At 36.7% G+C, this 17,039-nt stretch overlaps 2 long non-coding RNA genes across 2 annotated transcripts in view; both read left to right on the top strand.

Moving 5' to 3' along the window:
- LOC119473249 overlaps window positions 1-13,993 on the top strand; it is a 25,512-nt gene extending 11,519 nt beyond the window's left edge. The window contains exons 2-3 of the long non-coding RNA XR_005202448.1: window positions 6,677-6,686; window positions 13,982-13,993. This is a non-coding gene — a long non-coding RNA (uncharacterized LOC119473249). The remainder of the gene's footprint in view (window positions 1-6,676; window positions 6,687-13,981) is intronic.
- On the top strand, window positions 10,655-13,800 carry LOC108313753. The gene is made up of 3 exons (XR_001829215.2): window positions 10,655-10,688; window positions 10,771-10,801; window positions 13,678-13,800. It is a non-coding gene; the product is annotated as an uncharacterized LOC108313753 (long non-coding RNA).
- Window positions 13,994-17,039: the final 3,046 nt, after the last annotated feature.

The raw sequence follows: 17,039 nt of genomic DNA, 5'->3' as shown, positions 1-17,039 counted from the left end.
GTAGAGACGGGGTTTCACCATGTTGACCAGGATGGTCTCGATCTCTTGACCTCGTGATCCACCCGCCTCGGCCTCCCAAAGTGCTGGGATTACAGGCGTGAGCCACCGCGCCCGGCATCCTCACATGTTAAAATGATTTATCCCCACCTAATTTTTTTCTCACAGATCTCATTTCTTTAGTGACTGAACTTTCACTCCATCTGTGTCTTCACAGTCAGCATATTTAGTTACAGCTTTCTCTTTAGTTATCTATGTGTGGCTTTCATTCAGCAATTATTGCCCACAAGATTTATTCTTGTTTCTTTCCTTTTCTTTGGAAGAGCTGAATTTATACATTTCTCTTCATCTTTTTCACAAACAGAATAAAAGCAACTAATACTGTTTGCAAGGCCAACCCACTTAAATAACGTACTACTATAAACTAAATTCTCATTTTCCCCCACAAGTGATTTATGCAAATAATTGCCTCCTGCCTATGCCCGTAATGAATTATTTTCTCATGTTTCTTAGCTCATAATTAATAAAGTATTTATGTGCTAAGTAAATTACTGCTTCATAGTATAATTCTGCTAATTTGCATGATTCATTTAAGAAGCAAGTGTAGTATAGTGCCAGAAAAATAAAGTTTAGAATGTGCAAAAAATCACTTTGTGTTCTGAAAATAAGTTTATCTAAAATCTAAATGATTATTTCAGGTTAAGCCGTGGCCAAATGTATCATTCTGTGGTGTATCTGGATGTGCAAAATCATAAGGAGAGTTAGAGAGAAACAGTTTGAATTGTAGTTTTTATTGAAATTTGAACTTGAAAAGATAATGCTGGGATTTTAGTATGTTTATATATTTTGATTGTCCAATATAGATCTACAATGAACATTTTAAGTTAAGAAAAAAACATGGGGACTAGTAACTATGTGGGACTGTAATAACAACAATTTAGTTTAGTGTTGTAGTAAGTGAAGTCATTTTCAAAAAGGGAACACACTGAGTACTTTTGTGGCAGCCACACTTATAGCAGCAGAAGTTTAAATTAATAATGGTGTATTCTAATATTATGACTGTGGAGAGAAATGGGAGGGGCCTGACTTTTTACTAGAAGCAGCTAGTGCATAGTTTTACTAGCACCAAATAGAAGTCAAACGACATGTTAGCATCCTGGTTCTGCCACTTACTAGGTGTGGGACCTTGGGAAAAATTCTTTATTTGATTGTCATTGACCTCGTTCATAAAAATGGTACTAATGCTACCTCTCAGGTATATGTAATGAACAAAAGTAGTGGGAAATGTGAAAACATTTGCTACTAGGACTGAAGATGTCCTGTAGGAACATAGCAGTTTGGCACATGAGACTTTCTGGTGAAATTTTAAGTGTTTTGACCTAGAATTTATTTTGGTTATAGATCACAAACTGTGCCGGTCAGTGAGACATTGAATATACAAGATGAGATCTTATGCTATAGTAGTAGGAACAGAAAAAGAAAGAGCAAATACTTCTCACTATAAATTCTTTCTATAAAGAAAATAGAAAATGTTAGAAGCTATCAAGGAAGTTTGTAGTTAGGATGGGAATGGGAGAGGAATGGAAATGTGTGGTCAGAGAAGACCTCTCTGAGTATGATATTTAAGCTGCCAACTTAAGGATGGGAAAGAGCCAGCCATGTGAAAGTCTAAGAGGAGGAAATTCTGAATGGAGAGAACAAGATCACATCTATTCATCATTTTGCTCTTAACACCATGGAATGGGCAGAAAGCCATCATCATAATTTTTTTTATGATTATAGTATGTGCAACAAATATGAAATAGAATCCTGGCACATTTTATATGCCTCCTAAATAAATGTTCTTTTTTTTTTCTTTTAAAGAAAGCTTGCTACATTTTTGAAGTTCATTGTTTCTCTCTCTTTTCTTTTCTTCTTTCTTTCCTTCTTTCTCTTTCTTTCTTTTTTTCTCTCTCTCCTTCCTTCCTTCCTTCCTTCCTTCCTTCCTTCCTTCCTTCCTTCCTTCCTTCCTTCCTTTCTCCGCCTTTCCTTTCCTTTTCTTCTTTTCTTTTGATTCTTGACAGGGTCTCATTTTATTGCCTGTGCTAAAGTGCAGTAGTGCAGTTTCAGCTCACTGCAGCCTTGACCTTCCGTGGTAATGTGATCCTTCCATCTCAGTGTTCTGAGTATCTGGGATTACAGGCATGCACCACCATGCCCAGCTAATTTATGTGTCTTTTGCACAGTTGGGTTTGACCATTTTTCCCAGGCTGGTTTCAAACTCCTGGGCTCAAGCAATCCACCCACCTTGGCCTCCCAAAGTCTTAAGATTAAAGGTGTGATCCACTGCCCCTGGCCTGATGGATGCAGCCAATCACCATGGCACATGTATACCTATGTAACAAACCTGCATGTTCTGCACATATACCCCAGAACTTATAGTATAATAAAAAAAAATATACAAAATAGTTGCACAGTTGATCACATATTTGCTTGCTTTTATTTAAATATAACAAAAATTTTATTACTGCATTATCATTCTAGTTAAACTTTTTTTTCTATCAGTAAAGATTTTATCAAAAAATATGTAGGTTTCTTCAAGTATTTATTTACCTAAATGAAGCATTTTCTATGGTGTTCTATTGATGCTCAACATGAAATATTTCCAAGTTTTCTATGATAAATATCTTAACACTGAAATATTTATATGAGGATATTTAAAATTTTTTAGTATTGTATTATACCAAGTAAAAAAATATATATATATAAAATGTGTGTGTGTGTGTGTATATATATGTATATATATATGTGTATATGTGTGTGTGTGTGTATATATATGTGTATATGTGTGTGTGTGTGTGTGTGTGTGTGTATATATATATATATATATATGTATAAAAGTTCTTGAGATGGAGTCTTGCTCTTTCACCCAGGCTGGAGTGCAGAGGTGCAATCTCCACTTATTGCAACCTCTGCCTCCTGGGTTTAAGCAATTCTCTTGTCTCATCCTGGGACTACAGGTGCGCACTACCAATCTGGGCTAATTTTGTATTTTTGGTAGAGACTTTGCTAAGGTGGAGATTGCAGTGAGTTGAGATCATGCCACTGCATTCCAGCCTGATGCCTGGTGACAGAGTGAGACTCTGTCTCAAACAAAACAAAACAAAACAAAACAAAAACAAACACACAAAACCAGGAGTTTGAGACCAGCCTGGGTAATATAGTGAGACCTTGTCTCTACAAAAATAACAACAAAGAAGTAGCCTAGCATGATGGTATGCACCTGTAGTTCCAGCTACTCAAGAAGTTAAGGTGGGAAGGTTGCTTGAGGTCGGGAGGTTGAGATTGCAGTGAGCCATAATCCTCCACTACATTCCAGCCCTTGGTGACAGAGTGAGACCCTGTTTCAAAAAAAGAAAAAAATATTGATAAAGTCTTTATGCAACTCATTATAATTTTTTAAATGGAAACTCATGTTTGATATTACCTCAACAGTGTGTCCCCAAGAAAGTATCAGAGCCTTTACCTAGACCTTCCAATGAAAAAAAAAAGTATAGTCAATGTAAAAGGAGAAGGTAAGAATACTATTTTATTTAAAAAGTCATTTGATCAAATGCTTTTTTTAAAAAATATGAGCACTAATATATTCAAATAGCTAAAGAAAATGTTCTATTAAATGTATAATAAGTAAAGGAGAAGTAAAATGGTGATAAGTTTTATATCTAATCAGGGGTCAGCAGTTGAGTCTATTGAAAGTACCCCCAAAGGAGCTGAATTATTAGTTCCCATTTTAAGATACTCTAAGATCTGAGGCGAGTCAGGAAAAAGGGAAGAGGAAATGAATAAAAGAAAGAATGAGGAGGGCAGAGTGTACGTAGAATAAATGAAGAAACCGTATGCAGGTGTATGTAAAGGAGGGTAGCAAAGTCAAATTGGTTTGTAGAAGAAGGAGGAGCAGGGTGATAGAAATAGGAAAGAAGGTAACTCAGCTTCCAGCACCAAAATGTGTCAGAGAATTAGAGTAACATCTTCCTGCTCTTGCTGTCATTCTCACTATTGGAGAGGCATTAAGGATTGAAGTGCCTCATCACACAGACCTGTGTTTTATCTACCATAGATGAATGTCACCATAAATGATCGGCTATGTATGGCCATAATTTAGTTTTATAGAAAATGTTATAACTTCATCGGATAGTATCATATAGACCAAATTAACAAAATTGAATAGTGTCATGTGATTTATGGAGAGGAAATTAGAAAAGGTATAGCCTGATTAAAAGTTTATTAGAAACATTATGGCTTATAATGCAGAATTAAATTCAGGGACTTAATAGGGAAGAAACTGAGGCTAAGTTCCAGATGGGCAATTAAGGTAAACAAATGTGGAAGCACATTAGTGTAGAACAGGGCATCCAAATTTTCATGAATTCATTGAGGAGCTTCTGGAAAATGGACATACTCATTCAGCACATGTGGAATTCTGTCTTTCCCAGGAGTACTCAGGTGGTGTTGGTGCTGTTCCTTGGACACAGCTCTGAATAACAAGGAAATAGCCTTCCTTTAGAGGAATCTGGAAAAAGAACCATTGGACAACAATTAAAAATAACAGAATCAAGGGAAGGCAGGAAGGCATTAATCTCCTTTTATTTCTGAAGTAGGATTCTAGCCACAGAGGAAGCAGAATGAGATGAAAAAAGAAATTATTGGTGTATACTACTGCTGAATACAGATGAAAAAAGTGGTCACAATTATTCATAAAAAGCAGTTAGGAAGAGAAGCATCAGGGTGATGGATCTAAAGATTACTTTTGCAAAGGAAGAAGGATTGTGAAAGGGGAAGGAGGGGGGGAGAAAAAAAAGTTTGTTGGGGGACTTTGGGGTTAAAACCAAGGAAGCTTGAGACACCTCACTTTCAGTTCCTTGGGCATATGCCCAGTTTAGCAAAAGCAGTTATTGCTGTGGAGCGTACTGGAGGCAGGAGAGAGTGCTAGAATTGGGGTAAACAACAGCTAATTTCTCTTCATAACTGTCAGGCCTCAGAGCAAGAAGTTTCATTGACATGGTGAATAAGATGTGATTAAGTTGCACTTTGGCTGATTTTTTGGGGGATTCAGCCAGTTCTTTGATATGTCATCTTACTCTGTAAATGACCTTAAAAGTCATTTACAGAGTAAGATGACATGCCAAACTTAGCTAATTTTAGAAGCAGTCATATTATAAAATTTATTCTGTGACTACCAAAATTGTCATTTTCTAAGAATAATGTACTGATTTTGAAATATAAAAGTTTATTCTTTTCTATCAAGACTGTGGCAATTCAATGTTTTCTTTTTTGATAAGTATTTTGATATTATAAGCTTATTCTATATGGTTTATTTGATGTGTTTTAAGTCTTGCATGAGTGGATCAAGGAACTCTTAAGAAAAGGTCAAATGAGAGGATATGAGAAATGTAAGTGCTTCAGTAGCCACGTGGGCATGGGAAAATGAGAATTTTGAGAAACCGTTATTTCATAAGTGTGTATCATAGCTGATCAATTTAAAACACTTTCTTTGATGAGAGGTGAATCACACATTCACCTGAACTAGCATCCCAGCTGTGTATTTCCTAAGTGACAGGACAAGGGGAAGCACATGATAAATATTTGTGGTGTTCTGGCACCAATGCCTCTGTTGTTTCGAGTTTAAATACTCTGTAGTATTCACTATCAGCTTTGACATTGATTCTCTCAGGGTTTGTTTTGCTCCACTGTTTAATAGTCCCTTTTATCCTTATCAGCCCAACGTGTTCACATTAATATCCATACTTTTCTATTTTAGTTATAGGCATTTGAAACAATCTCACTTTTGAAATATAATCTTTGTGATTTAGAGATCCTATATTCCTATTTTACTCATATACTTCCATCATGTTGTTATCCTAGGCAATGAAAAGGAGATGCCAAAAAGAACCCTCAAAACCTTAAGTAATTGTTTTCAGAGCCAGGCATGAGGACTCAGCTTGATACTAACACTACATGAATGTTTGGTTGGCCCTGTCACACCTACATATAATTGATGACATGTCCCCTTTGCTTTGTAGGGTCTCCTGAATAACATCTTTCCTTGAAGGTAATTATATATATTTATTTTTATTTACTAACTTTATATTGTATAAAATGTATATGATTTATTAGTTATTTTCTTTTAAAACCCATTCAGCCTACCACTGAAGTGGAAGATCCTGTTGTGAGAGAAGCAGTACAAAGAAATAATGTACAGGCATCAAGAGCAGGTACATTTTCAAAACAAATGGAATGCTGGAAATAAGTACCTTAAATGATTGGAAGTACTCACATTCTTCTTACCCCTAATTCTTTTTATTCTAAATTGAATGGAAGGCATTGACATAAATATTATTGTTGGTATCCATATTTCAATAAAAATAAATTTAGAAGCATAAGAAAACAAGATTTTAAAAATATGAGTTTTAACTCAGATGTTTCTATTTTAATGTTTTGAATAGCAAAACATTTCCAATATGGAATGTTTGTACTTGTCAGGGATTCAAAGCAGTGAATTTTGAGACTCTGAGATATTTCCAGTGTCTTATGTGCTAGTTGGAGTTCTGATATTTACCTAAAGGAATGCTTTACCTAGATGTCAGTTTCTGTATTAACTTTAAAGACTTCCTGTCAATGTTATTACACCAATGATCTGAAGCCAATGAGATGTTCTAATGAGAAGACTGTGTATGCACGTGTGTGTATGGGTGTGTGTACGGGTGTGTTTGTGGCGTCTTTGATTATATTGAAAACTAGGAAAGTAATCATTCATTTGTAACTGGAAGACAGTCTTTTAAAATGATGGTTTTGAGACTTTTTGGTATAAAAGTTTTTTAAAAAAATAATTGCATAGAGGTGACCAACATCATGAACGTCATTGAGGCTGCCAACATCATTGGCTGTTTTCCATTTCAATACCCTTTTGAAATCCTTAACTATATTGTGATGCTCAGAAATAATATGCAGAATTTTAATTTTGTCCTAAAATGGAAGATGAGTGGTTCTACACTTTACATATCTTTCTGCCACTTTCTTTTGTGTATTTTGCATTCTATTTTCCAGATGTATTGACATTGATATGATTCTCTCTGGTTTAATTCAGTTTACACTTTTTGTTGTATTCCCTTATACCACTCTACCACATTTAATTAGACTCTCCTGTTGCTGATAAATAAAGAAAGAAAAAAAAAAAAGAAAAATAGGCTGGGCATGGTGGCTCACTCCTGTAATCCGAGCACTTTGGGATGCTGTAGTGGGTGGATCATGAGGTCAGGAGATCGAGACCATCCTGGCCAACATGGTGAAACCCCATCTCTATTAAAATATAAAAAATTAGCTGGGCATGGTAGCATGTGCCTATAGTCCCAGCTATTCGGGCAGCTGAGACACAGAAATTGCTTGAAGCTGGGAAGTGGAGGTTGCAGTGAGCCAAAATTGTGGCACTGCACTCCAGTCTGGCAGCAGAGCAAGACTCTGTCTCAAACAAAAAAACGAAAAGGAAAAATAATGTCAGATTAAAAGGGGCTTTTGTTTAATCAGTTTGTATCTGTGAATATTTACTATATGAGAGTTTAAGTCTGAGAAGTTCAGAATGCAAGCATGCACCACTATATTTTACAAATGACCTTAGAACTATGACTCATGAGCCTTTAGCTTATGAAGTTACGACAATTCATTTCTCTAAAGAAGTTTACTGTTCTCTTAAAAAAAACAACTGAAAATAACAAATGACATTGTCTTATTTGACCTCTTGGACATCCTCGAATAAAAGTGCAACTTATGTCAAAATTCAGAACCAATGTTTTGAACAATATATATAGTTTGTGAATGAGCCCTTGATGATGAAATGGCCTTTCAAGTTTTGCTTTTGCATTTTTTGCTCTTTTTCTTGACTTGTCTTAACAAAAGCTTAAAATCAACAGTTTTATTTCTATAGAAAGCAGGAATATAATTTTTTAATATATTTCTGTCCTGTCTCATGGCATTGAAAACTCCTCAGACCTAGTGTGGACCTAGACTTATTTTTACATGGGAACAATTAGGTTTGTTGCTTTGTTGTTGTTGAAATAGAGTCTTGTTCTGTGATGTGGTTCAGAGTGGACAAGCTCTTAAAGCAGTAATCTTTCCAGTGGTTCTTTCTGTGGGAGGTAAAATGGCAGGCGAATTTAGGCCTTGTTATATGTAGGGCAGAGCACATAGCTACAGCTAAGTAAAACACCCAGCAACTTCTCCAAGAGTATTGGCCAGAGTAACACATTAATATCTCCTGAGCTCTTCTCCACTGGCAGCTGGAAAGTTTTTGCAAGCATCCCTGTTTCTGGTCTGATTCCTATGTTTTGCTGATTTGTGATGATAGGGTGTTTTATTGTAAACTGAACAGTTTTAACTGAAGAGCTAGAGAGAATGTGTTATGTTACAATGAAGTAAGTGCAGTAGATCCCCCTTAACTGTGGGAGATACATTCAAAGGCCTCCAGTAAATTCCTGAAAGCACAAATAATACTGAATCACTCACTGTTTTTTTTTTTTTCTGTACTTACATATCTATGATAAAGTTTAATTTATAAATTAGGCACAGTAAGAAATTAACAACTAAAAATAAAATGGAAAATTATAGTAACATGCTGTAATAAAAGTTATTTGAATGTGGTCTCTTAAAATATATGGTATGGTTCTCACCCTTTTTCCTGTGGTGATGTGAAGTGATACAATGCCTATGTAATGAGATGAAGTGAGGTGAATGATGTAGGCATTGTCATGTAGTGTTAGGCCACTGTTCACCCCCTGACTCTAAGTCAGAAAAAAAGATGATCAGCTTTGAGTGTTCCTGGACCTTCAGGCCTTAATGATGTTGATGGCTGGATACAGGAGACCATGTTAATGACTAAAGGCTGGACAGCACATGCAGTGTGAATGCACTGGACAAAGGAATAATTCATATCCTGAGATGGATAGAGGGCAAGAGCTCAAGATTTTATTGTGCATCTCAGACTGGCATGCTAACACTTATGACTTGTTTATTTCTGGAGTTTTCAATGTAATGTGTTTGGAATACAGTTAACTGTTAGTAGCTGTAACCACATAATTTACAACTGCAGATGTAAAATCTGTGTTTGGACTTTGACTAATTTCTTGGTGAACAATTCTTAAAATCCTTAGAATTTCCAAAGTGATGTCTTTTGGTATGCTAATAATTGATGCCTGGAATCTCCTAGGTAGATTCAGGATGGGAACTGGTCACCATCCTGAAGACATGACTGATTAGAGGGTTGAGATCTTTGGTCTCACTCTGCAAACTCTGGGGAGGAGAGAAGAGCTGAAGGTTGTCAGTCACCAACAGCCAGCGATTAATTAGTGATGCCTATGTATTGAAGCTTTCACAACGACCCAAAGGGACTGGGCTTGGAGAGCTTCCAGATCACTGAATACATGGAGGTTCCTGGAGGGTGGTGTGTCCTGAGAGGGCACGGCATCTGTGTGCCACTAGCCCCATACTTTGCACTATGCATCTCTTCATCTTCAATGACATTACCTTTTGTAATGTCATTCACAGTATACTGGTAAGTGTGTTTCCCTGAATACTTTGAGCCATTCCAGCAANTTCATCCAACACCAGTGCACCCCGCACGTCCATCTGCAGGTCAGTTTCTCTGCTTCTCGCCTTCGCCGCGTCGGGAAGCTTCGCACCACCTTAATCGCATCTCTTCATCTTCAATGACATTACCTTTTGTAATGTCATTCACAGTATACTGGTAAGTGTGTTTCCCTGAATACTTTGAGCCATTCCAGCAATTCAATTTAACCCAAAGAGGGAGTCCTGGGAACCCCAATTTGAAGCCGATTGGTCAGAAGTTCTGGAGTTTCAGACTTAAGGCTGATGTAGGGCAGCAGTCTCATGGGACTGAGCCCTTTACCTGTGGAATCTGATGCCATCTGCAGACAGAGTGTGAGAACTGAATTAGATGACGCCAAGTTTGTGTCCTCTGCAGAAGTGATTGCTTGCTTTTTGGTGGGGAAAACCTCTCCACAGGTTTGGTCACAGATGCCTTCTTTGTTGATGATTGTTTCTGTGGTGTGAGAGCAGAGAGAAACACGGCAAGTGTGTCTTTTCCACACATATAGTGGATAAGGGGTACTACTGTTTACTCTGTTTTAACTGCACCCACCCCCCTTACATTTTGGTCCAGAAATCATGCTGTTTGACACTGGTCACTCATTCCAACTGTTCTGCTAACAATACCATTTTTAGCCAATTTCATAGGGTTTGGCTGGGATGACTTACATACTGTAGTTCACTTGTAGATATCAAATTGTGATAAATTTATTCTTTGCATTTAATAAATACAAAGTAAGGGAAGTAAGAGTTCTTACTGCATTAATTACATACCAATAGGTATAATTTATATTAATTTTAATAACGTCCCAGGTATGCTCCCAAAGGAATGCTTTGTAACAAAGCATCAGTCCTATACTTTAAAGAAAATGATCTAAATCATGTAACAAAGCATCAGTCCTATACTTTAAAGAAAATGATCTAAATCATGTACATAACTTGCATGCTTTTTTTTTAAATGAAGGTAGAGTCTTGCTATGTTTCCTAAACTGGTCTCAAAATTCTGCGTTTCTCAAATGATCCTCCTTCCTCAGCCTCCTAAATAGTTGAAATTACAGGTACCCATAACTGTACTTTCTAATGGTTTTAATATTCCATACATTATTGATTTAAAATGCATTTTACCTTTTCTGTTAATAGATTCTGGGAGTTCTGATGAATCTGCAGTCAGGTAGAATTTTACAGATTTAAAAAATTATGTTAACTAAGAAAATATAGATGGAAGAAGCTAATATCTGTTGAGTGTTATATTCTGGGGTAAATACCCTATTATGTGCCATGCATTTATCTCATAAAGCCATCACAACGTCTGTTTTCTTATAACCTACTGTTTTTTAAATGGGCAACTGTGGTTTAGAGAGGTTGATTAATTGGACCATGATCCCATAGTTCACAAAGTAGCTGACCCACAGTTTGACTGTCAGCCTATCTGGTTTTCAAATCTTTTCTCTTGCTCCTTAGTACAGATTGATAGAGCTATCTGTGCAGCACTTTGGTCAAGGTATAGGTCTAAATAAGATTAGTCAGATTAATTATTTTAATTAATGTCTAAATTAATGAGTTTAAATAAGTTAAACTCTCATTTTAGGTTACTGTTAGAAATGAGGTTAGTCCTTGAGTTTGTCCTAATAAATTCGACAATTTCTGTGATAACCAGCATCTTTTTTTTTTTTTTTTTTTTTTAATTAACCATCAAAGCCTTTAGGGCAGAGTAAAGGTTTGGCCATAGGACTGGAAGTTTTACAAAACCAAGATTTGTCAAGTCTTGGAGAGAAATTATTTAACTTCCCAGTTTTGTTTTCCCTGTAGGCTGGTATTTCTGCCTACTTCCATAATGTTTTTTTATTTTTTATTTTTCTTTTTCCATGACTTTTCTTCCTTGGTGTTTCTTTTCTTATGTTTTCAAATTCTGCTGGCTATGTATTCCCATTATTCCTATAGACAGAACCAAAAGCACATAGAATTACAGAAATTTAAGGGATCTTAGGACTAATTAAAATATCTCCTAGTACTTCAATCTGTGTTGAATGTTCTGGTCAAATGATTTTCTAGTTAGAGAACTTGAGACTCAAAGAGATTAGGATGCTTTTTTCAGACATAAGACATAGTAGAAATGAGATTTGAATTGATTTTAAAGGCCAATACTCTTCTTTCTTTTTATATTCTATTGGCATGTTTTTTGTTTGTTTGGTTTTTTCTTTGAGACAGAGTTTTGCTCTTGTTGCCCAGACTGGAGTGCAATAGCACAGTCTCGTCGTACCGCAACCGTCGCCTCCCAGGTTCAAGCGATTCTCCTGCCTCAGCCTCCTGAGTATCTGGGATTACAAGCATGCACCACCATGCCCAGATAATTTTGTATTTTTAGTTAAGATGGAATTTCTCCATGTTGGTCAGGCTGGTCTCAAATTCCTGACCTAAGGTGATCTGCCTGCCTCGGCCTCCCAAAGTGCTGGGATTACAGGTGTGAGCCACCATGCCTAGCCTGGGATGTGTTTCAATAATACAAAGGGGGAGTATGGTGCACCCAGTGGATAGAATGAGAATGGAATTAGCTGATGAACCCAATGGAAATGGCTAAGAATCGATAAGTCTTTATCGACAAGTCTGATAAATTATAAAGATGAAGGACACAAGATATTGGGAATTATCTACAAAGGCACATTAAAATAGAGGGTTCAAGGAAGCTCTAAACAGATTGTTGTGTTCCTTTTAAATCAAGAACTGACAAACTTGAAGATTTTTGCTGTAAGATGCTAAAACACTTGGAGACACTGGGAGGAGTCTCTGCAGCAGACAGAAATGTGGTATCATCTAACTCCATCCTGACTTAGAGAGGGGTGGCTTAGAGCCCCTTGAGTACTGATGGGCTGGAGATTGCTGAACTACATAGATCTGTGGCCCAGGGCAGGTATCTCCTCATTCCTCCCTCTTTTCCCAATTCACTGATGTCCCTCCCATATCCCTGTAGGCCAGGGGCATCATTGGCTGTCAAATCAGTCATGAAATTCAGCTGGGTAGTTGGAGGTATGTCTGTGCTGGTAATTAGTAGAGACTCCAGTTAGGTTGTTATTCAGGAGGAGGGTTATAGAGCACTCCCACTCCTGGTCATTTGAGGCCATCCTTTCAGGAATCTGTGCTTTCACTGAAGATTGGAAACTGCCATGGAGCCCGGCATAAGTGGAATCTGGAAGTGGAAACCAGTGGGAAGAAAGATATTTAGATAGTACTTAGGGAATTAGAGGTACAACTGCCAGGACTGTGTTTTTCCAGCAGTCTCTCTTGTTGGATATCTGAGTGCCTATGAAGGTTTTTAAGGGCTTTCTAGTTTATGTGGACCTGAATAAGGTAGGACCTATAGAGTGAAAATAATTGGATTTTTATAATTGTTAATGTGTTAATCTTTCTGGGAAGAGTATCCTCAATAAGAAAGTTCACCTTCATTATTAGACTTTTGTACATTTAGCTCTCACACATTTCAAATACAGCAGGGGATTCTCCATACTCTTTTAGGACAAAGGAAAGCATTGGGACCTTCTTAAGTGGTTTTCATGCTGAGGAATCAAAACTGCTATTTTGAAGTGACACAGATTAGTCTTTTAACCACAGATAGATAATGGACAAGATACAGTGAATCTTTCTACCTTGTTTTAGGTCATAAAGTTCCCTCTAGTTTAGGTGACAAAAGTTATGTCATCCATTAATTGAATTTCATATTCTGCTTCAGGACAGATAATCTGTGATGGTAAATTATTGTCAAGCTCTGCCAATATATTGATTGTCACTATTTGTTATAGAGTTCAAGGTCAGTTTCCAGTGTATATTTTATAGATTTAGACAGCTGGAGGCAGAAATAGGTAACCAAAATCTATTTTTAGAACAGAAGCCATATTTTAATTGTATCAAGAAATGTTATTTAATATACAGATGGCTGACCATTTCCCAGATTGTGTTTTTGTTTTTTGGAGGGGGAAGCTGAATATAAACTGGCAGTTAAAAAATTAAACAAAATCAACTTGTTCATTTTTATTATATATTTTTGCTCTAAAGCGTTTTCCACAAACTGTGTGTGGATTCATGCCCTAAACCAGATGATGAAGACTTGACTGTTACCACCAAGGTAAAGTGGTCTCTTGTAAAATTTTCTCACTCAGTCAGCTTTTGCGTAGTATTTACTTTCTTAAAATTTAGCAGTGCTTTACCTATTATTGTTTTATGATGGCTATGGAAAGTTGGTCAGAGAAAACCATAGACATATGACTAGTTGATTAAAAATTTTATTTAATATTGGTAACTAACAAAAGATTGATAAGTACTGTAATAGGGAGGGGGCTGAACAAAAATGAACTGGAAGATACATAGCAATAGAAAAATCACATTAGGAAATGCTTTCCCCAATAGAGAAAATATGAAATTTGGTTAAAGTTTAATTCGATAAATATTAATACTTTGAATTTTAAATCATACTAGTGTGACATCTATATTTTTACCAGTATAAGTCTTCAGTGGATCAGATTACTTGTGGTAATCATGGAATCTCCCTGGCACCTTTAAGTTAAAAAACTGTACAACAAATAGCATATAGCTGTTTTTCTTGGACACTTATTATTTGGGTATTATATACTTTGTAGGAGAGATTGTTCCTCTACTTATATTATTGGTTATGTAGTGAGACTAAAATAATCAAAACTGTAGAAAAAAGTAGCTGGGTGTGGTGATATACACCTATAGTCCCAGCTACTTCGGAGGTTAAGGTTGCCTGAGCCCAGAAGTTTGAGAACCACCTGCGCAGTATAACAAGACTGCATCTGATTTATTTATTTATTTTTTAAAATTATGCTAAGTTCTGGGGTACATATGCAGAACGTGCAGGTTTGTTACATCAGTATACACGTGCTGTGGTGGTTTGCTGCATCCATCACCCTGTCATCTACATTAGGTATTTCTCGTAATGTTATCCCTCCCCAATCCCTCCACCGCCTTCTATCCCTCTGTTACCCTCCCCTCCTCCCAACAAGCCCTGGTGTGTGATGTTCCCCTCCCTGTGTCCCTGTGTTCTTATTGTTCAACACCTGCTTATGAGTGAGAACATATAGTATTTGGTTTTCTGTTCTTGTTTTCTGAGAATGATGGTTTCCACTTTCATCCATGTCCCTGCAAAGGACTTGAACTCATCCATTTTTATGACTGCATAGTATTCCATGGTGCATATGTGCCACATTTTCTTTATCCAGTCTATCATTGATGGGCATTTGGGTTGGTTCCAAGTCTTTGCTATTGTAAACAGTGCTGTAATAAACATACATGTGCATGTGTCTTTATAATAGAATGATTTATAAACCTTTGGATATATACCCAGTAATGGGATAGCTGGATCAAATGGTATTTCTAGTTCTATATCCTTGAGGAATTGCCACACTGTCTTCCACAGTGGCTGAACTAATTTACACTCCTGCCAAAAGTGTAAATGTGTTCCTATTTCTCCACATCCTCTCCAGCATCTGTTGTGTCCTGATTTTTTAATGATCACCATTCTAACTGGCATGAGATGGTATCTCAATGTGATTTTGATTTGCATTTCTCTAATGACCAGTGAGGATGAGCTTTTTTTTCATCTTTGTTGGCTGCATAAATGTTATCTTTTGAGAAGCATCTGTTCATATCCTTTGCCCACTTTCTGATGGGGTTGTTTTTTCGTGTAAGTTTAATTTCTTTCTAGATTCTGGATATTAGCCCTTTGTCAGATGGGTAGATTGCAAAAATTTTTTCCTATTCTGTTAGTTGCCAGTTCACTTTAATGATTGTTTCTTTTGCAGTGCAAAAGCTGTTAAGTTTAATTAGATCCCATTTGTCTATTTTGGCTTTTGTTGCCATTGCTCTTGGTGTTTTAGTCATGAAGTTCTTGCCTATGCCTGTGTCCTGAACGGTATTGCCTAGGTTTTCTTCTAAAGTTTTTATGGTGTTAGGTCTTATGTTTAAATCTTTAATCCATCTGGAGTTAATTTGTGTATAAGGTGTAAGGAAGGGATGCAGTTTCAGCTTTCTGCACATGGCTAGCCAGATTTCCCAACACCATTTATTAAATAGGGAATCCTTTCCTCATTGCTTGTTTTTGTCAGGTTTGTCAAAGATCAGATGGTTGCAGATGTGTGGCGTTATTTCTGAGGCCTCTCTTCTATTCCATTAGTCTATATCTCTGTTTAGGTATCAGTACCATGCTGTTTTGATTACTGTAGCCTTGTAGTATAGTTTGAAGTCAGATAGCATGACGCCTCTAGCTTTGTTTTTGTTTTTGTTATTGTTCTTTGTTTTTTTTGCTTAGGATTGTCTTGGCTATGTGGGCTATCTTTTGGTTCCATATGAAGTTTAAGGTAGTTTTTTCCAATTTTGTAAAGAAAGTCAATGGTAGCTTGATGGGGTAGCATTGAATGTATAAATTATTTTGGGCAGTATGGCCATTTTCACAATATTGATTCTTCCTAACCATGAGCATGGAATGTTTTTCCATCTGTTTGTGTCCTCTCTTATTTCCTTGAGCAATGATTTGTAGTTCTCCTTCAAGAGGTCCTTTCATCCCTTGTTAGATGTATTCCTAGGTATTTTACTCTTTTTATAGCAATTGTGAATGGGGGTTGACTCATGATTTGGCTCTCTGTCTGTTATTGGTGTATAGGAATGCTTGTTACTTTTGCACATTGATTGTGTATTCTTAGACTTTGCTGAATTTGCTTATCAGCTTAAGGAGATTTTGGGCTGAGATGATGGGGTCTTCTAAATATATAATCATGTTGCCGGCAAATAGAAACAATTTGACTTCCTCTTTTCCTAGTTGAATACACTTTATTTCTTTTTCTTACCTGATTGCCCTGACCAGAACTTCCAATACTATGTTGAGTAAGAGTGGTGAGAGAGGACATCTTTGTCTTATGCCAGTTTTCAAAGGGAATGCTTCCAGTTTTTGCCCATACAGTATATTATTGTCTGTGGCTTTGTCATAAATAGCTCTTATTTTGAGATATGTTCCATTGATATCTCGTTTATTGAGAGTTTTTAGCATAAAGCGCTGTTTAATTTTGTCAAAGCCGTTCTCTGCATCTATTGAAATAATCATGTGGTTTTTGTCTCTGTTCTGTTTATGTGATGGATTACAGATTTGTGTATGTTGAACCAGCCTTGCATTTCAGGGATGAAGCTGACTTGATCGTGGTGGATAAGCTTCTTGACGTGCTGTTGGATTCAGTTTGCCAGTATTTTATTGAGGATTTTCCCATCAATGTTCATCATGGATATCGGCCTGAAATTTTCTTTTTTAGTTGTGTCTCTGCCAGGTTTTGGTATCAGGATGATGTTGGCCTCATAAAATGAGATTCCCCCTTTTTGTATTGTTTGGGATAGTTTTAGAAGGAATGGTG

The sequence above is a fragment of the Cebus imitator genome, unplaced genomic scaffold (genome assembly GCF_001604975.1).
Source record: "Cebus imitator isolate Cc_AM_T3 unplaced genomic scaffold, Cebus_imitator-1.0 Scaffold142, whole genome shotgun sequence".
Taxonomy (NCBI): domain Eukaryota; kingdom Metazoa; phylum Chordata; class Mammalia; order Primates; family Cebidae; genus Cebus; species Cebus imitator.
The sequence above is the reverse complement of the archived record's forward strand: the minus strand, read 5'-3'. Positions and strand labels throughout refer to the sequence as shown.